The 19,122-nt window shown below is 38.9% G+C and overlaps 1 long non-coding RNA gene across 1 annotated transcript in view; it reads left to right on the top strand.

The window, feature by feature from the left end:
* LOC112984008 (uncharacterized) overlaps nt 1–18,637 on the top strand; it is a 75,707-nt gene extending 57,070 nt beyond the window's left edge. The window contains exon 3 of the long non-coding RNA XR_010386137.1: nt 16,793–18,637. This is a non-coding gene — a long non-coding RNA (uncharacterized LOC112984008). The remainder of the gene's footprint in view (nt 1–16,792) is intronic.
* Nucleotides 18,638–19,122: the final 485 nt, after the last annotated feature.

Below are 19,122 nucleotides of genomic sequence, written 5' to 3'. Positions count from 1 at the left end.
TTCCCTTCCTCAAACTGCCCTTTATCAGATGGATTGATGTGTTACTACAATTTGAGAAGACAGACCAGTCCATGTGGCAGAAACAAAATATCTGACTGAATCTGATTTGACTTTAACAGGGAAGGGAAGGGAAGTGTTTATTTCCCTTGTCAGTAGGCTGAAAGAATTAGACAACTATTGGCATATGGCTTATCTTAAATGAGCTTCATTAACACAAAAATCAAGTGGGAAAATTACAAAACAGATACCATAGCAGAATGGAGTTTAAGAGGGTGGCCTCTGTATCACTTTAATCTCCCTCCCCCTTGAGCAACTGTGACTTACATGATGATGTTCCTTTCCTAAAGCTCACTGGAAGTTAAAGTTAGTCACTCTTTCCACTGGCCTTTTTTAGGCTGAGCTACAGTTGCTGTTGTTGTGTGAATGGAAACGTTGATTGGATTAAAAGTCACAAGGATCTGAACGATGCATCTATAATTTTCATGTGTCTGAAAAATTTTACAGCTAAATATCCGTACTTCTAACCTACAGCCCTACTGATGCTCACAGAGGTGGTGCACACGGAAAGACTGCATTTTTATAATGGAGCTGTCTTTCAGCCAAGGCCTTCATTAGTAACAGAAACAGCCAATGAAGGCCAGTTCAAGGTGACTTCTTGGTCTCTTTCCTGCTTGTCTAGCTAATAATAAGATCATATCAATAATAATAATCATTAAATATTACTTCCAAATCTGTTAAAAGTCTAATCTACAGACATTTCTGTATTCCTACTACTTAAAACTTATGTTTTTTAAAAAACAATGTATTGTAAAGTTTATTTTTAGAAAAACTATTTAAGCTTACTATAAAAAAAGAATTCTCCCTAGGTATCGCCTGTAAATGTACCATGCAGTTGTCAGCATTGAGTAATAGATGAGCAATTGCCATATAAATTTTAGCTGTGGAACATCAGATCAGGGCAGCTGACGTTCTTGCAGCACAAGATCATTTAGGACTGATATCTTAAAACTGAAAACTCATCTACAAGCCCTTTTGTAAAACAAAAGAAGATATTTCACTCTTCTTTCCAAACATCAAATTCTTGATGACAGCACCTATTGTACTCATTGATGTAGAGGTGTATGTAGCTGTCCATATATAAACAAAAAAGATAAATCTTTTTCTTCCAGCAGGAGTATATGGAATAGTTCTTGGTTTCTTTTCGGTTATCACACTGACCTGTGCAGGTGACAATGTCAAGCTCTTGTGTCGAAACATTTTTCAACTTACTGTCAATTTGCCACAGAATATGCACCATTCAAAGATAACCTTACTAGAGAAGAAATTAAGAAGGCTGTTTTCCTAGATAAAAAGGTGAGTTAGAGCCTAAATATCTTTTCTGCATTTGAAAATCATGCTTAGCTGGAATGTTCCCTTCAGTTTTGAACAGTTAAACACACGCAGCAAATCCTGTTCTACAGGGTAGAGACCTATCCAAAGCAAAGCCAGCGCAGGAGGGGATCTGACATGTGAGAGGGGATTTGAATAAACATGGGTCTCCCTTTGCCTTCAGGATGGGAGAGTGAATTCTTGCATAAAAATATTCCTATGAATTCCTGAGTTCCCAGTATATGTAAAAAAAAGAAAAAAAAAAACCCACTGTGAGGATGGTGAAACACCAGGACAGGTTTCCCAAAGGGGCTGTGGACTCTACACCATGGAGATGTTCAGACCTTGGCTAGGCGGGGCCCTGAGCCGCCTCCTCCCACCCTAACCCTGCTTGTGGCAGGAGGCTGGGCAAGCCTGGCCTCCCGAGAGCCCTTCCAGCCTGCATGCCTCTCCCATTCCTTTGGCTCACAACAAGCAGGAGAGCATGCAGGAGGTGACCGCTCTAACTCCTTGCTACACTGCTCTTTTCTGTCCTGCTCTTTTACTTGTGGAAATTCACAGCATCCAAGTGAGAGACTTAAGCTGAGAGTTAGGCTCAATTTGTCTTTATGGCAATAACGTCAGGGTTTGTTCTCTCTGCTTCTTCCAGAGTGTCACCAAAGATGTTAGTGGTGAGGTCAGTGAGGGAACAGAGACTGCTGCAAATGGCCTGGCCACTGACGGAAACAAGCAAAGTCATCTGCCCCCCCAGCTAACCCACCAAAATCTACAATGGGGCCAGGAGCATTAAAGGGAAACAAAAACATCCTCTAACCCCCTATTTACACACCCTTTCAGACTGACATACTTTATGTAATGAACAAAGGTTGGGATCCCAATTATCTACTCGTTTCAGAAAAGTGTGGTAAGGAGCAGCTGCATCATAGTGCTTTTCAGAAAACTGGATGTGGAAAGAAAGTGGTAGGAGGGAAGCAGACACAGGCACAAGAAAGGAAAAGGTATTACCCAAGTCATACAGCCCCCAAAGAGGCCTCAGGCTTCTTCACTGTCAGTCTAGTGGTTTACCCTCTGACTGAGGCCAAATCTTATTTACAAACACTTAACCTTTTTTAAAAAATCCTTCAAGGTGCGTGAGCCAAAATTTCTATGTAAATGTTAGGTTATTAGGTCTCCTTATGCAAAAACTTTCATGTAAGAAGTACTACTCTTTTTCCACCAAAAAAAAAAAAAAAAAAAAAAAAAAAGCATTAAAGGAAGCCTGTGGGAAAGAGAAACAGTGGTGAGGTTACAAGCCAAATGCAGATTGCTATCTCCGACATAACTGAGGAGCACTATGAAAATAACTCTGAAAGCTCTCCTCCATTAACAGGAGACAGAGAAAAGGTCTGGATAGAGGATGAGGAAGAGTCAGCTTGGGGATGGATTAAAGGGAAGTCATCTGTGACCTTTGAGCTTACTAATTGTAAAGTTTACTGTAGAACACTTCAGATGCTTACTTTCTGGGTTGTATTGGCCTACTATCAAGGTTGTACTTAGAGCCTAGGGAATAATATCACTAGTTGTTATTAAAGGAGTTACAGAGAGATTCTGGTTCAAATACAGTATAAGTCAGGAGTAATTGGCAACACATTGACTGCAAATGTCAATAAATATTGTTCCATCTAACTCTTCATACTGCAACAAAGAAAGAGGCTTTCCCTAGAGAAATGTCATTTTAGGTTCCCTACTCTCATTAAATAAGCTTTTATTACTCATCTAATTTACGTAACATTAAAAAATAAGAATAAGCACAAATGTAATCATCCTCTTATATGCATTGAGCATCACATAATTATACACTGCTTCCATGATATTACATATGGAAAGTATCAATTCAAGACAAAACCTTTTCCGGAAAAATTTGAAATAATTGCCCCAAATTTTTTATGTTCTTTATATGCACATATTTCTAAGCAGGATTTCTTATTTTGAAGATAAAACTTAGCAGGTTATCTGAAGTTATTTCACTCTGCCTTGGGAAAGAGGGTTTTTTTCATACGTATCATACCATATCAGAGCTTGAGATATGACTTTTAATTTACTTTACTCTCTCCCTTATGTTTGATGCCAATGACCTCTGAATTGTTTTGTTTAATGCACAGATTTGTAACTGTCCCATTAAGTCATAATGAGGTTTACAACAGTTAAGACATTTGGCCTGGGTGTGGAATATATGAAGCATACTCACCTCACAAATCAGCAGTCTGTATTGCTTGAGCGAGATTAGTCAAGAGGGTTACTTTAAAGTCTTCTCCTTGGATAAAGAGATTGGGCACTCCTCCCAGATGTGAAATGCCTCTGCCTCTTCTGGAGAATATATTAAAAGGTAAATATGAGAGAGGACCTGGTTGTCCAGGAGGCATTGGTAGCAGACTATGAAGCAACTCGCCTTTCAGTCATTGGTTGGAATCCACTGCTGGCCTGTAAGATTTTGTGCAACTGCAATAAAAACATTGTTAAATATATCACAAGTTCTAGACTGTTGAATCCTACTGCATTTGTGGAGACACTACCATAATTGTTAACCACAGAAGTCAGGGGTAAGGTACCTTAGAAATAACGATGTGTACCACTTGTATTATCGGTAGCTGTTCTAAACTTTCAGGGCTAGATCTTAAGGACATTTTGTACTGATGCTTCCCCTTGCAATTTGTACTAAAATTGAGCATAATAAAAAGGAAGGAAGCTTCTGTGTCTCATATTTCCTACATCAGTCCCTTATTTAGTAGAACCAAGAGATTCACTGCATGGAGTTGAGCACAAAGCATAAGAGCAATAGTCATCTCAGGGCCAAAACTACAAGCAGAGAGGCTGGTGTCCAGCTCTATGTACAGGATCTCTCCAGAAAGTGTGGGGGCCCACCTCAATGGAGAGGGGTCATTCTCAAAGAGTGCCTCAGTCATGGAGCCACAGACGAGCCCGTTGCCTGTCTTGCTGAAGGCAGGCTACCAGAGAATTACAAGAATCACGAAGGAGGAGGCCTGTTTCTGTAACTTCGTGCTTTGGGTCCCCTATTGAAGTGGGGGAGCTGCAGTAGCTTATGCATTTCATGTTAGACTGTCAAAACTAGTTTTAAATCGAACCCAAATCCCAGAGCTAAGGAAGGACCAGAATCGAGAACTGGCCACTCCTTCTTGCACTCTCCTGTTCATGAAATGAGCCTTGCATTTATGTATTTGTTGGTGTGCACAGCAGCCCACTTCAGCAACTGGACCCTGAGCTGTTTTCCTTGCATTGCCCTCATAGCACAGCACAAAGGGCATTACCCCAGGATGTGGTCTAGAATGCACTCAGGCTAGTAGGACCCACGTATCCTATTTTCTGCATGAGTGTGCTGAGCAGTAGTTTAAATAATTACATAAAGGTAATGGCCACCATGACTCACTTTAAAAAGAGTTAATCCTGCTTGCATAGGTAACTAGTGTGGTACCTATTTTCCAGTACCAGTTCCAGTACAGTACCAGTAATTTTCCAGCACATAGAAATATCTAACATGCCACTACGGCTTACAGGTTTAGACTTGAGAGAGGTGCGGGAGATGCCTCCTACGGACATATTCCACACTCCGTTTCTTTTTGCCTAACTGTAAATGATTCCCTCCTCTGTATTAGATTTTTGAGGAGCGTTTTTCAGAGGTACCTAAGTCTATAAATTGTGTATAGGGTGCCAAGTATCTAATTTAGCTTCTGCAAAGTGAGCTGGAGTCTTCTAAAAACTAATCTTTACTTTTGGAAAAGCATTGAGCACTGTGGAACTGGATCATTTCTAGGAGCTATGGAATTTGTAGAGTCCTATAAGGTAGAAACTCATCAACTTCATTTATACTAAAAGAAGAATAGATAAATAACACACAATTTCAAGAATGTGGAATTGTTCCAGATGTTAAGACTATATACTTGCATAATTCCCAGAGCAGGTGATATTTATAGAGTTTTGCTTTTATTGGCCCTGTGCTATGAATAGCTTTATAAAACTAGGCCATTCATTCTAGTGCATTTTATAAACAATGCTTTATAGGCATCTTATTTATTAAGACTTTATTGCCAGACTTGATTCACTTTGAAAAGGAATATATGACAAATGGGTTAGATATTCAATCAGCTGGAGAGAAGCTAAATATACTGGGAATAATGAAATAACTGTGAAGACTGGGGGGAAAGGGGATTGAGCCAGAACAAATATGCCTTCTCCAAAATTTTTCTCTTGTTTTGATGAAAGTGAAACTGATGTATAGGGCAAATGTCACTCCAGCCATCTTGGATTTTATTAGGCCTTCTCTCTCCTTATAAAACTGGAGCCAGGGTTCTGCAGGGAATGGAATTATCATACACTTGGTGGTTTTGCCTCAATCTCAAAGTATTTTGGAAATGAGCACATGTTTATATCTCTGAAATAACTGAAGAGCCTCTAGTAATGCATCTTAGTATTTATTAATTGGCTATTTTCTCCAAGGGTCATTTATCTTCTTATTAAAATGAAACCAAATGAACTGTTCCTGTTGGCAGCTCAGTGTGGAATAATGCAGTTCTAAGACAAATGAAAAGGCTTCTTCTGTGGATGAAAAATGTGGTTAGAAAAAGCAAAACAGAAGTCCGGAGACCCTTTCCATGGAAAAAGTGTCACAGTAGTTTAAGGTCAGTTTGGGTAGCTGTATAACAATATCATTTATTATCTCTTACGTCCCTTCTAATCCTACGAAGTTTTTGTAATGAGGCAGTCTGTGTAATTTTAATTGACTCTACATTTCTGCAAGTTGGGTGGTATGTTTATGTTTTATGCGCCATGGAACAAGGTTGTTTGAGACTGATGTGCTTAATGATATTCTGTTATGGGGACTCAGCCTCTGGGCTTGCCTGGTTTGGTTTCTTTTGTGTCACAGGATGATTGAGACTAGTAGTGGGTACCTTGAGTCTTTACCATGTGAGGGGAGTTGGCTGCCAGTACCATTGTATTTGAAGTTTGCCTTCCCTTGAAAAGGGATTCTGAGTGATAAGGAAAGAAAAAGTAATCATGGAGGGGTTCATGTAGGGAAACCAATTTTACTGATCCTAGCTTTGGAGGCTTTTAGATGACTTATTTGAACACAGCAATCTAGCACAGTAATAAAGGACCAGGCCAGCTTTTGGCTGTTCCCACTTCTCTAGGAAAATAACAGAAGTGTAACCAACTATGGCTTCTGACTACCCACCTTAGTCACTTGAAAACATGGATTAAAAAGTTAGGGAATTTAGGAAAAAAAATATTACCGGGAATATAGAAACATACAGGGAGCACAGAAATTTTCCAGAAAGCAGAGAGAAGGACTTGGAAGGAACAAGATCATCCAGATGTTCTCTCTTGAAAGAAATCACATTTTTCCTGTTTGACTCTGTTAGTTTCTTTGCGTTTATTTTGTGGCTTATGTCTCCAAAATGTGCCTAGAACAGTCTATCGCATTGTATGGTTTAGCTGTCTTTGGAAAAAATTAGAATCAAGATGCCATGATTTCTCTGCTAATAATGACACTTTTGCTAGCTGGCCCATTATAAATGTAGTCCTCTGCCAGGCTGCATTCTTTCAGGCTTCAGACACCCAGCTTATACAAGTTATACAAGTAGAGCTTATGCAAGCAGTGAAGATCAAAGATTTTCCTTAGCCTAAAGGGTTGCTTAGAGGTATGGTTAAATATTTGGCATTGTAATATCAAGCCTGAGATCCTGTATACCAGCAGTTTATGACAACACACCTGCATGAATGAGGTGAGTGAAAATGGGCATGCTGAATTATTGCAAGTGTTACTAAACTCAAGTAGCTTCACATAGCCACACAAGAAAGCTGGGAGGCTAAAGATATAATCATTTCCAGTCACTGTGTTTCATGGAAAATAGGTCCTATTGAAAAACCTGCTGTGTGGTTTTGTTTTTGTTTCTAAAGAAGATCACAAGACTTTGTCTGATAAAGGACACTGTTTTGATATTCTGTTCCTAAATTGCTCCACGTCAAATGACTTTATTTCACAGGAGATTTTGATTAAAATAGTTGTATCAGAGAAACATAATGGGGCACACATTCAAACTCTTCTCTAGGAATGTGTGAATCGTGTTACTGTTCCTCACCAGCACCCCGTTGTCCCTTTCTACAGACTCACTACCAGACAGCCATGTGCTGGGCAAAACTCACTGAGCAAAACTGTAATGTACTGACTAGATGCTACCAAGATATATGCTCTGGGCACTTGGGAGAGAGAGAGAGCCACGTGACATGGAAAGTAGAGAAGTCTGCATTGATGTACTTGGATACCCCAGACTTGGGATTGAAAGTGGATTGTTTGGAGAAGAGAGGGCTGAAGGGAGACATGATAGCAATCTTCAAATACGTAAAAGGCTGCTGCAAAGAGCTGTGGAATAAACTGTTTTCTGTGTCCACTGGAGATGTGACAAGAAGTAAATGGGAGAGTTCACTTAGTCTTTAGGAAAAACTCTTTAATCGTAAGAATAGCAAAGTTCTGTTATCATTTGCTGGAGAAAATGTGAGCCTCACTGGAGGTCTGTGGCCAATGATCTGTCAGAAATGGCATAAAAATACTTGCTTATGGATGATGGTGGGATGTAATCTCAATGACTCACTTCTAGCTAGCCCCACTCTTCAGAATCCCTTACTGACATACATTGAAACATGATGGTCAGCCAAGAGTGATGCAAGTGGATGGCTATTTCTGGCAACATCGTGATTTAATATTATTTCTCAGTGAGTTAGGCAGTATCTTGTTCATAAAGTGAGCAGATGAGACAAAAGTGGTAGGACAAGAAATAACAAGTGGGAAAGCTTAGTGCTGCCAAATAAGCCAAGCCGTCTCATTAAACGATTTAAAGCACTCATTTAGGACAAAGGAGAATAATAGACCAGATCGCTATCATCCCAGGGCCGAAACTCTATCTTGGGCCTGTGAAAATATTTCTCATGAAAATTTCATAAATTAAGTACATTTTTTAGAAAAAAAATTGCTTTTGGAAGAAAAAACAGCATTTTAAAACAATGAGCTGTCTTATCCAGCTCTGTTTAGAGTATGTTCTTTTTTCTTCTGCTTTCTGGTGTAGAACAGTATTTTTAAAAAAGCAGATCCTTAGGTTGTTGGCACAAAGAAATATGTCAAAGAAATGCTAAGTCGTGAACTTAAAGTATATCACCTGCTCTACAAAAAATGAGCATCAATAAGGCAAGGGATCTTACTCTTTTTTCATTGAAGAATGAAAAAAACCCACAACTCACCCTGGCTTGAATGCAGAGAATTATCCCTGTGTATGTAAGGAATGATAACTTATTACATGGTGGGGATTTGTTCTTGTTTCAGTACTCTGAGGGAAATTCTTTATTACCATTATGCTACATTATTCCACATTGTTTGGTGATATAAATATTGATATCTTGTAACAGGCACTTACTGGTGTTACATTACTAAGATTGGAATATAATCTCATTTATAAACCTTTCTTGAGTCTTTCAGATTGGTACACAGTTTGGGAGGTTTTAATATGGGGTTCATTGTGTCAAGCTCTTCAGCCATTGGGATTGGGATTCAATTTTCCTTCCCTCCTTTACAAATGAAAGCTTCCAAGCTTTAATTTGGCACATATTTTTACAAGGGTTTAAGTAAAATGTGAGAGTCAGCTGCTTATGGCTTTCATAGATTAGTTACTAGAGAAGTGCTTGAGGCTTAGCGGTGATGTCATGTGCTCTTTTCACCTCTTTTGGTGAGTTCTGTGTTTGTAGAGTATCAAAGAAGAAGAAAGAGAATGATTAGCATAAGACATGGAAAGGCTGCGATCCACCTATGTCTGAATCTGAAATTTCTCTTGATGGCGTTCTGCTCTACTTCAGTCCTCTGAGATCTGAAATTCAAAGTCTGATGGAAACAGAGACTCATATTAGTCATCTGCAAGACATTGCTAAGCAGTATGATTATGCAGTTAACTATACAACCTGATGCAAAGAAAGGAGAGGTGCTGAGTAATAATCGCTTAAATAAACAGCTGTTTCAAATTATTGACCACCATTTCCCTTCAGGTGGTCATTTGCATAGAGATTTCAGCATTAGCCATGGAGCCTATTTCTCATTCCCATTATGAATTGTGTCTGCTTACAGAAGTGAAATAAGCAATTGTCCTTATGCCCTGGAGCAATGCTGTGCCACTCTACTTATGGAAAACTTCGTTAGTTTTCATTGTTCAAGCTCAGCTGGATCAGCAAAATGGGGCAGCCAGGCAATGCTCACCTGTGGCTGTTGGGCTTGTACATACTGGGTGGTTTCAGTAATACACTGTAAGGATCAACACTGAAAATGGATGATGCTGATAACAGATAGCAGTAATAGCAGGAGTGGATTCACTGGCAGTGTCCAGGGTTAAGATGCCCTGGGCATTCTTTTCTGGGTAAGCTCTTTGGGGCAATTACAATGTCTTTGTGGTATTTGTATGATTTCCATAAAAATTGAGTCAGGAAACTTTAGCTATTGCTGCTATTATAAATAAATACAGGTGAACAGGAGTTTTTATATTAGTATGAGGTTGGGATGACCAGCAGAACACAAAGGTGAATGATATGAATTGTGTTCCTTTTATACTATTTCCCAGTAATGATTTTCCTATTCTTTTTCATTCCAAATCTTTCTCACTTCTCTCCCCCAAACACCTATTTATTCACTTTCTCATGATGTCTTTCTCAATAAGTCAGCTATAGACATCCAGGCTTGAAAAACATTCCTATCGCTTGGAGGGCAAAGAGGAAGAGAAGAAATCATTATTGCAGCTAACACTTAGGGAGAAAGGAGTAGCTCTCCGAAATCCTTCTTTTGGATTTGTGAATGAAAGGCAGGAGCAGTTGCCCAGAATATACAAGCAACCTGAAGTATAGGAACTGAGGAGTTCTTTTTATACTGAAAAGAAAAAGCAAAATCACATTACTTTCTGTTAGTAAAAGAGACAATATTTTTTTACACAGAAGCATCTCAAAAAGGCAAAGGTAATGTTTGATGGACTGGCTCTAAAACACAAATAGGGTAGTTATATCTGTATGCATACAAATTCATACATGCACATATAGGTATATTCATACAAACAAACATTTTCACCAATGCTCCAAACTAATTTTGAGTGGACATCTTATTAAAGACACCTCATGGCTTGCTTAAGTTCCCCTGCATTTGAAGAAGCTTTATGCATGCAAACAATGCACTGTATGTTGAAGTATGGATGAACTGGGATTATCAGAACTATTTCTGAATTTCCTGAATCTGAACATAGTAATTTGTGATAACAGAATGTTAGTGGAGCTGACCCAATAATACTGAAGGAAAACCAGGTCTCTAGGTGATGTAACAAACTTTCGATCATTACAGGGAAACATTCTTTCATTTGCTGTTAAACAGTGAACTCAGCCTTGGGAAGCAGAACAGCAATATGTAATTCCTCTCTACAGCAGTGAGCAGATTACCCTCTCCCATCTATTCACTGATACCATCGGGACCTAGAATCCCATGTTACAAGCTGCGCCAAGTGCAATAATTTCTTCCTTAAGGGCTGACACTGCTTTCTCACATTTGAAGCAATACTGTTCCAGAGATCTGTCCCTAGAATTCATTCTGCTGTTGATGAATTTGAATGAAAGACACTCAGATCTATGGAGTCTTACTTCCATTTTCCTTCCCTTCAGTTACTGATTAGTCTTTTGCAGTTTCTCCCTGGAAGTTTAATTAATGAAGTCTTACTTGATTCCATTGTTTTCTCGATTTCATATAATTTAAGACTGAATATTGTCAAGCATTCAGTTTCAGCCACTAACTTCTGCATTGGGCCCCATAACTTTGGCTACACTGAAGCACTTCAGTGTCCAGAAGACTAAACCATTTCATGCCAGGGACAGAAAGCAGACACTCCAAATTCCAGCAGTGCCTGAGGCTCGGTCAGAGACAGAGGATTGACTAGAGGAGATGCAGATGAACCAGAATCAAGCCATGCTCAGCAAGGCAAAAAGTCTCCAGTATCCTTGACAGACCAACTTGGCAATAAATTCCTTCCCAATTGCAAATCTGGCAATCTAAGCTGGAATATGTGAGCAAGAGATGCCGGCTAACTGTTATAAGAAAATAATTCTTTGCACTGCCTTAGACTAATGGCCAATTAAGTGTTTTAGAAGACAGAAAAAACCTTATAGTCCTTTGATCATGGCACCTATGAAAAATACTTGGAAAATTATATCACAGAATCACAGAATGGTTGAGGTTGGAAGGGACCTCTGGAGATCACCTAGTCCAACATCCCTGCTCAAGCAGGGGCACCTAGAGCAGGTTGCGCAGGAATATGTCTGGATGAGTTTTGAATATCTCCAAAGATGGACACAATCTCTGGGCTACCTGCTCAGTCACCCTCACAGTAAAAATCTTCTCTAATCTTTCCAGCTAATCAACCAAAATGTTAATGTTTGAGATTTCATTAACTTAAAGGAGCACAGACTCCTCCATGAAAGAAGGGTTAAAGTGTGGGATTTAGCGACTATAGGCATATTGGACTTCTGAAGCCATCATTGTGAAGGGCATGTGTAGCAGAGCTATAATTCTTCCTATGGTTGAACACTATGGAGGAGTTCTAGGATCTCACTAGCCTGCAAGAGCTTGGGTGGCCAAAAGTTACAATTTGGGTGGCCAGCTGGGTGGAATTTCTCTCTTCTGAATAGTCATGGTGTTTTTAGAATGGCAATGTAAATGAACACAAAAAAATCTATCACCCCGTAGGTAGGAGCAAGGCACAAAAGAGTGGGGTAGGATGCAACCGAAGTCACGCTACTCCTCCAGGATTTCCAAATTTCCAGTTTAGTACATTGTCTACTTCTAATCCTGCATGCAGATGGCGTCAGAAATAGTTGTGCTTAAATTAGAACTAAGACAAGATGTACGAGCTGAGCAAAGCCTGCTACAGTTATCCTCCATTCAGGATTGCAGACACACAGAACGAGATGCATGTGGTTCTACTTCTGCCTTTTCAAATACACATTCGAATCACAATATCCTTGAGATATTCTGCTAATAATATAATACATCATGGTTCACAGTGCCCTTTATGCACTTACTTAATTCATTTAAACCTCTTTGTTCCTTTAGGGATTAAGCTTTCTTGTTGTTGTTTTGGGTTTTTTTTGAGGTTTTGCTTTTGGACAGTTTGTCTGTTTAAAAATAGAATTTGGTCCTTCTGAATGTGCTCTTTTCACTTATTTGCAGGTGGGTTGGCAGAAATGGTAGACTTTTCAATAGGCACTTAAGTCTGACACAAGGCTTCTGGAAGCCAAATGGCTGATCCACAGGGTCATCAGTGCAATTTGGATCAGATCCTAAATGAGAGAGGAAAACACTGTGGCAGTACCTTAAGGTACCAAAAGACAGGAACATGCTCCTGGAAGGAGCATACCTCTGAGGCATCAGAGCTGATGTCTTCTACAGACATGGAAATAGAAAGAAGATGACAGGAGATTACATAGGCAGCAAGCAGATAGTTTCCCCAAATAAATGATAGAACCTGAATACAGAGATGTGTGACTTAACCTAATGTGGAAAGGCACAGAGCTTTACTGATGTTCTAAAAGGGTAAAATACCTCTGGCATTTATTTTTTTCATTGCTGTTGAAAGTAGGAGTAAGTTGCTATAAATATATTCAATTCTTTCCTTCATCTCCCACATACTTTTGCATTTTCCAGGCACAGTGACTTCCCTTAATTTATGAAAGTCAAGGGTCCACAGGCAACCTCTTTGCTTTGAGAGAAGAGGACCATTTGGTTCTCTTGGTATGAGACAAACCTCCACAGGACAAAAATCAGTGAAACACTTAAACTGACAAGTATCATTTGTCTGTTAAGAACAACTTTTTCTTTGTGCCTACTCCAGGGCAAACCGAGCAGTATGCCTGATTTTTTTGGCTATTGTACAGTTTTCCAAAAGCTCTGAATTTTCAGAATAATTGTATGTGGTGCAGTTCTCATTGCAGCAAACCAACAGATCTGGGGAAAAAGAAAGTAAGCCAACTTACTTAAAATTAGGTTCCTATGACTGTGTGGGGTCTTTGAAGTGTTTTTAAAATGGCAACAAAACTGGGTTTCTATGACTGTATATAGGCATTGGCTCAGATTCACACATCCTAAATTCCACCCAAGTCTCTGTGCCTGGTGTTTTCTATTGGCAGGGCACCTCCTGTGGCCTAGAGCCAGTCAACAGGAAATACTAGGCAGAAGGGCTTGGATGGATTTAAGATGTCTGAATCTGGAACCTACTTTTGAAAATCTTGGCCCAGATAACCCGCCTTTCAGTCTCAGGTCTTAACCAGAAAACCATTAAATCCTGGCCTTCCCACTCCTGCCTCCTATCACCTCTTCCTTTCTAAGCAGATGATTTTCTTGCCTCAGTGGAAGGGCGGCAAGCTGGAGGGCAGTAATTAATATAACAGCACATATAAATGGTGGTCAAGAACATAACAATAGCTTTGTTGCTGCTATCATGAGGCTGAGCCAATTAAATGCCATATTTTAGTATAAACCTTTGCCAGTATTATATTTGCTTTATTAAAGTTTCCAACAAGCCTTTAATGTTGTTACAACAGGATATTACTTTTTCTTCAGATAAAATGTAAATGTTCTGCTAAAAAGGAGTAAAAACATGCTATAAGGTTATATGTTAAACAATTTCTGCATACTTCCAAGCACTATAAGTTAATCTTATCTTAGCCTAGTAGGGGCACAGGTTTGCAATGGAGCAGGATGTGAAATGTTTATATAAACCACAGTTAAAAGAATTTCTAGGCTCAGTTCAAGAGTTTACAGTTTCAAAGTCATTCCACTAGTGCATTCATCATGATCCACACAATTGCTTTGTCTGAGTCCTTTAATTCTTCCACCCCTCTGAAACTGTGTACTTAAAAGCCTATCACAGGATTCCCAAACAGACAAGGTCAACTAGGTGTTGTAATTGCATCTCTTCACTTAGAAAGCAATCTGTAATCAGCTGAGCTTTATCTCCAAAATGTTGTAAACTACCGAGTCATATGATTATTGATGGGAAGAGTCCTATTGAAGCTTTCTGTAATGTCTATTATCAGTGAAATAAACGGAGTTATCCCAGGAGTTATGTCTTGATCCAAACAGAAGTAACAAAGATGACACCCTGATCCAAAGACATTTTAAGCCTGACTTGGTAATAACCTCATACAGACTGTGCTCTTCCCACATCTAACACTAGCATTTAAGCTAGTAAGGACTGATGTTTATATTGGGCCTACATTTTTTTCCTAATGCATTAGAATTTAATTTAAAATTTTCATACTTCAGAGAAGAATTACTTAGACTTAATTGTGTTGCTTTCCTCATTATAAAAAATTTCTACTGTTATGAATAGATTTGGGATTGTGACCAAATGATATCTGCAATTTGGCTCGTGTTCAAGAGTTGAGGGCTGAAAGTATTTGGGCTGAAAATATGAACTCTTAGGGATAGACCACTGTAAATGCATGTGCATTTTCTTATTTGACAAAAACAACAAGAAGGAAGGACCCTTCTTTTTCTGTGTATCATTTTCAAATTTGTGTTTGAAAAAGCAAACAATTATTTCCCAGCATTTAAGCCCCCCAAATAAATGGAAATACAAAACCATTAAAATATGTTAGTCTAATTGTCCTTTTGATATTTATATTTTAAATCAGGAGGTTTATCAAAGATTATTTTAAAAGAAAGAATGAGAGTATTCTCTTGGGCAAACATTCATGTGATTACTGAGGGTTTCTTTAGTGTAGTTACTTGTCTTTATAGTAGCACAACACAAAATAGGTTAATCAGACTTTATTTTGTATTGCTTCAGTAATCAGAAAATGGACAATCAGACAATGGTTTCCCTTCATGATCTGAAACACAAATTATTTAACTTTTCCTTCAGAAATATTTCTTCTCCACCCTGCTCAGTTATCCCCGTTTGATACCTCTGGCAAACTAAAGTGTATTCTCAATGGATTATAAATAGTTCCAAAAAGCTGTTGGGGCTTTCAAAGTATATGTTGGGGATTTTTAAATCTGCTTGATGATAACGAAATCATGGAATAAGCAATCTCTGATTTTAAAGCACCCACAATGGCTTGTGCTGACTCAGTTCCACAAGTCAAAGAAAATTGGAACACAAACCCATTGCTAGATTAAAGTTAATATTTTTAGTGATGAAAAATATATCACATATTCCCCAGAGAGAGATACATTTTTCCATTCAAATAAATAAATGTCTCATTAATTGCCTGTACATATTCCTGTATCTCTAGAGGGATATATGTAAACTGAATAAAAAACCAGATAATAAATTCACATTTAATTTCTGGATACCATTCCCAAACTATGTAAGCTTAATGAGTGACTATTCTGTTGGGCATTGTGAACACGTCTGCTGAGTCGATCTATAAGCCCCAGTTAGGGATCTCATACCTGGGAATTCCCTGTTGACGGAGCTGGTTACTCACATCAGGAGCTCCTTCCAGGCCACCAGCACCTCTGCCCGTGCTGCCCTCCCAATGCGTCTCCCTCTCTCCCTGGGGTTGGGACCCTCATCTTCCCCTGGCCCATGCACATGATGCCTCCACATCTCCTCAGCCTGTTTTCTTCATTATTATTTATCAAGGAGGTGAATAAGGAAGGAAGTCAAGAGGAAGTCAAGTAGGGACATTGTTATGCTGAATGGCATTAATGAATGTCATCCATTAGCTGTTTGGTCTCTACAGAAACAGTGGCTATACTAGCTGGGTGGCAGAAACAGTCCTCTGTCCTTCATTCCCTGGATTGTTAGGTGGCCAAAACATTCTCGGAAATCTGCGAATTGATCGGATGACACATTCAGAAGTTATTGCACTGTTTATACTGTTTACTGTATGTAAGACTTTAGTTACTTCAGCCAACAAACTGGAGACTCTATGGCAGACTAACAGGGATGAGCTGATCTTCTGTGTTTAATTGTTCTACAAGTAGTCATAGCCTTAAATGAAGACAAGAGCGAAGTCTTAAAGACATTGCAGCTGTGGGTAGCGCTGGCTAAAAGTGATGTCTCTGCATAAGGTCAAAGCAGGTACTCTCCTTCCCAAATACAGAGGGGAACACTTCTGAACCCACAGTGTCTGCAGCACTGCAGTGTGGAGCAGGTGGGCAGAGGTTGCAGACCCTCCTTCTCCATCCTTGGCCTGTTCATTGCTGCTGACTGAAATTTGAATAAAGGAATGACTGCATCTTTATGTATGAGGGTGCTCGGGTAGGGGAAAACACACGGCTATTTAGCTCCTCTCTCTCTTGCCCAATGAACTCTTGCTCCTCATTCTCTGTAGCTTTCTAATTGTGTGTCCACAGGACAGAAGCCATGAAGGACCACAACCCATGAAGTGTCCAGCTGCTTTAATCCCTGCAAAACAGTGACATATTTGTTGTTCCTCCGTTCATCCCACTGTGAGAAGACATTGCTTTCAAGAGTGACTGAAATATCCAGGGATTAGAGGGATGATTTCAGTGCTGTGTACACCTTTTTCTCAGATGCTGTTTGATTTACATTACCTCTGCTAGCAGGATATTTCCTCTAACAGATAAACCAGCAAGACGCAATTCCTAAAATAACTTTAGATCTTCTTAAATTAAATCAGAGCATCAATATGTTTCAATTTTTTAGTCTTCTTGTTTAGTCACCATGTTCACAAATACAAACTCTTTTCCTGGCTGGTGCAAAATAAAAGTTTAGGGACCATAAATATCCAAAGTGGTGCTTGACTGAAGGTTTACTAAGGTTAAAAAAATATTTAAACAATTTAGGAGTCTAAAACAGACTCTTGGAAGGCACCTAGGATTGGATTTCCAAAGGTACTCGCATATTTAAAGACTCAGACAGGACCTAGGATTACGGAGAAGGTAGTGGCAGTCTTTGGCTGCTAATTATAATTAAAATCCATGTTTGCTGTAGCTCAAGTCCTCCTTCTTTTCAGCATGACTTGGGGCTGCTAGACAAGCTGTACTAAGTGCTGGGCTAAACAGCTCTCAACTCATCAGGCACATTCTGCAAAATCTTATTTTTGGGTAATCTGGAAAATTTTACCCGTAAACTTTTCTGTACCTCCTGGGATAGCCTCAGCTGAATCTCTGTCACCATCTTCCCCAGAGATGACCATGTCTCTGGGAATACAGACTGTACATAGGTAAAAAAAGAAAAAAATTAGAGACAAAGGATTAAAATAACACTATAGCCAGTTGGTGATTTCAACACGGTGGGTCCACCTGCACAGAGATGTTTGTAGGACTGGAGCCAAAGTGCTAAAAGTGCAAAACCAGGTTTTGTTTGGTTTTGAGTCTGCAATCAATTACCAGAACAAAAATGGTACCCAGAAAGCTGGAGGCAAATTTTAAGGGCTGTAATCAAAACCGAAAGATGAACTGAGAAATATTTTAATCTGCCAAAATTTGTGTGCAAAGGTTCTGTGTTTCCTCTGCAAGATGTGATAATGTCTTCCTGTGTGGCAGAGGATATTGCAAATATTGGTGTGAGTGCAATCAGAAGATTAGGCAAAAGGCAAGCTTGAGCACAAGAGCCTGGTCAGTCAGGGACTGAAGTATGTGTTTTTAATACTTTATTTTATAGCTAACTTCTCATAATTACAAACAGCTTCTCCTTTCTTTCAAAGATTTTATTTCACATTTGAACTACTGACTTGAAAAGTTTTGTTATTTTTTCCTCAAAAATGTTTAACCAATTTTTTCTCTTACTTGCATTTCTTTTGATTCATGCAATGAAGCGAGAACAGAGATGAAGACTTGATATTAAAATTTGAAGGCTGGCAAAGGCAGTATGCTCTTTTGAAAAATATCAGGTCAGCTTGCATTGGTTTGAGAGAGACAGAGAATCTAATTTTGAAAATCCTACCAGGTGGGCAGGTGATATCTGTATCTTTAGAGAACCTAAAACTTTTGACATATTGACCATTGATCCTTAATTTGCAAGTTTAGTTCCTGATTTCAGCTCAACAGGATCTATCCAGTCAAAATTCTAATCACAGCTTTCCATTATGGAAAGTTTACTCCTCATTTAAAGCCTCCCTATATTGAAAAATCATGTAAACAGATTGTGGAATAACTGAAGTTCTTGGTTTAATGTGTTTTTGAAACTACAGATGGAACAAAATCTTAAAATCAAGTTTTCAGTATCCTAAGATAAAAAATGAAAGACTATAATAATAAAAATTACTTTTGCAAAAATCACGCTTGTTTTGAGCTTTCTGATCTTTTTTATTGTTTGATGGTTTACTTATGTAATCATCCTACATAGTTTTATAAAAAGAGCTTTTTATAAATAATTTTATATTAATTTTATAGTAAGTGGCTGAGAGAGCTGCAATTGTTTAGCCTGGAGAAGAGAAGGCTCAGGGGAGATCTTATCAATGTGTACAAATATCTGATTGGAGGAGTAAAGAAGACTGAGCCAGACCCTTCTCAGTGGTGCCCAGTGACAGAACAAGAGGCACAAATTGAAACACAGAAAATTGTATATAAAGATAAGAAGAAAATTTTCACTGTGGAGGGTGGTTGAACGCTGGAATAGGTTGCTCAGAGGTTGTGAATTCTCAGTCCTTGGAGATATTCAAAACTCAACTAGACACAGTCCTGGGCAACCTGCTGTAGGTGACCTGCTTTGAGCAATA

Source organism: Dromaius novaehollandiae, chromosome Z (assembly GCF_036370855.1).
Source record: "Dromaius novaehollandiae isolate bDroNov1 chromosome Z, bDroNov1.hap1, whole genome shotgun sequence".
Taxonomy (NCBI): Eukaryota; Metazoa; Chordata; class Aves; order Casuariiformes; family Dromaiidae; genus Dromaius; species Dromaius novaehollandiae.
The sequence above is the reverse complement of the archived record's forward strand: the minus strand, read 5'-3'. Positions and strand labels throughout refer to the sequence as shown.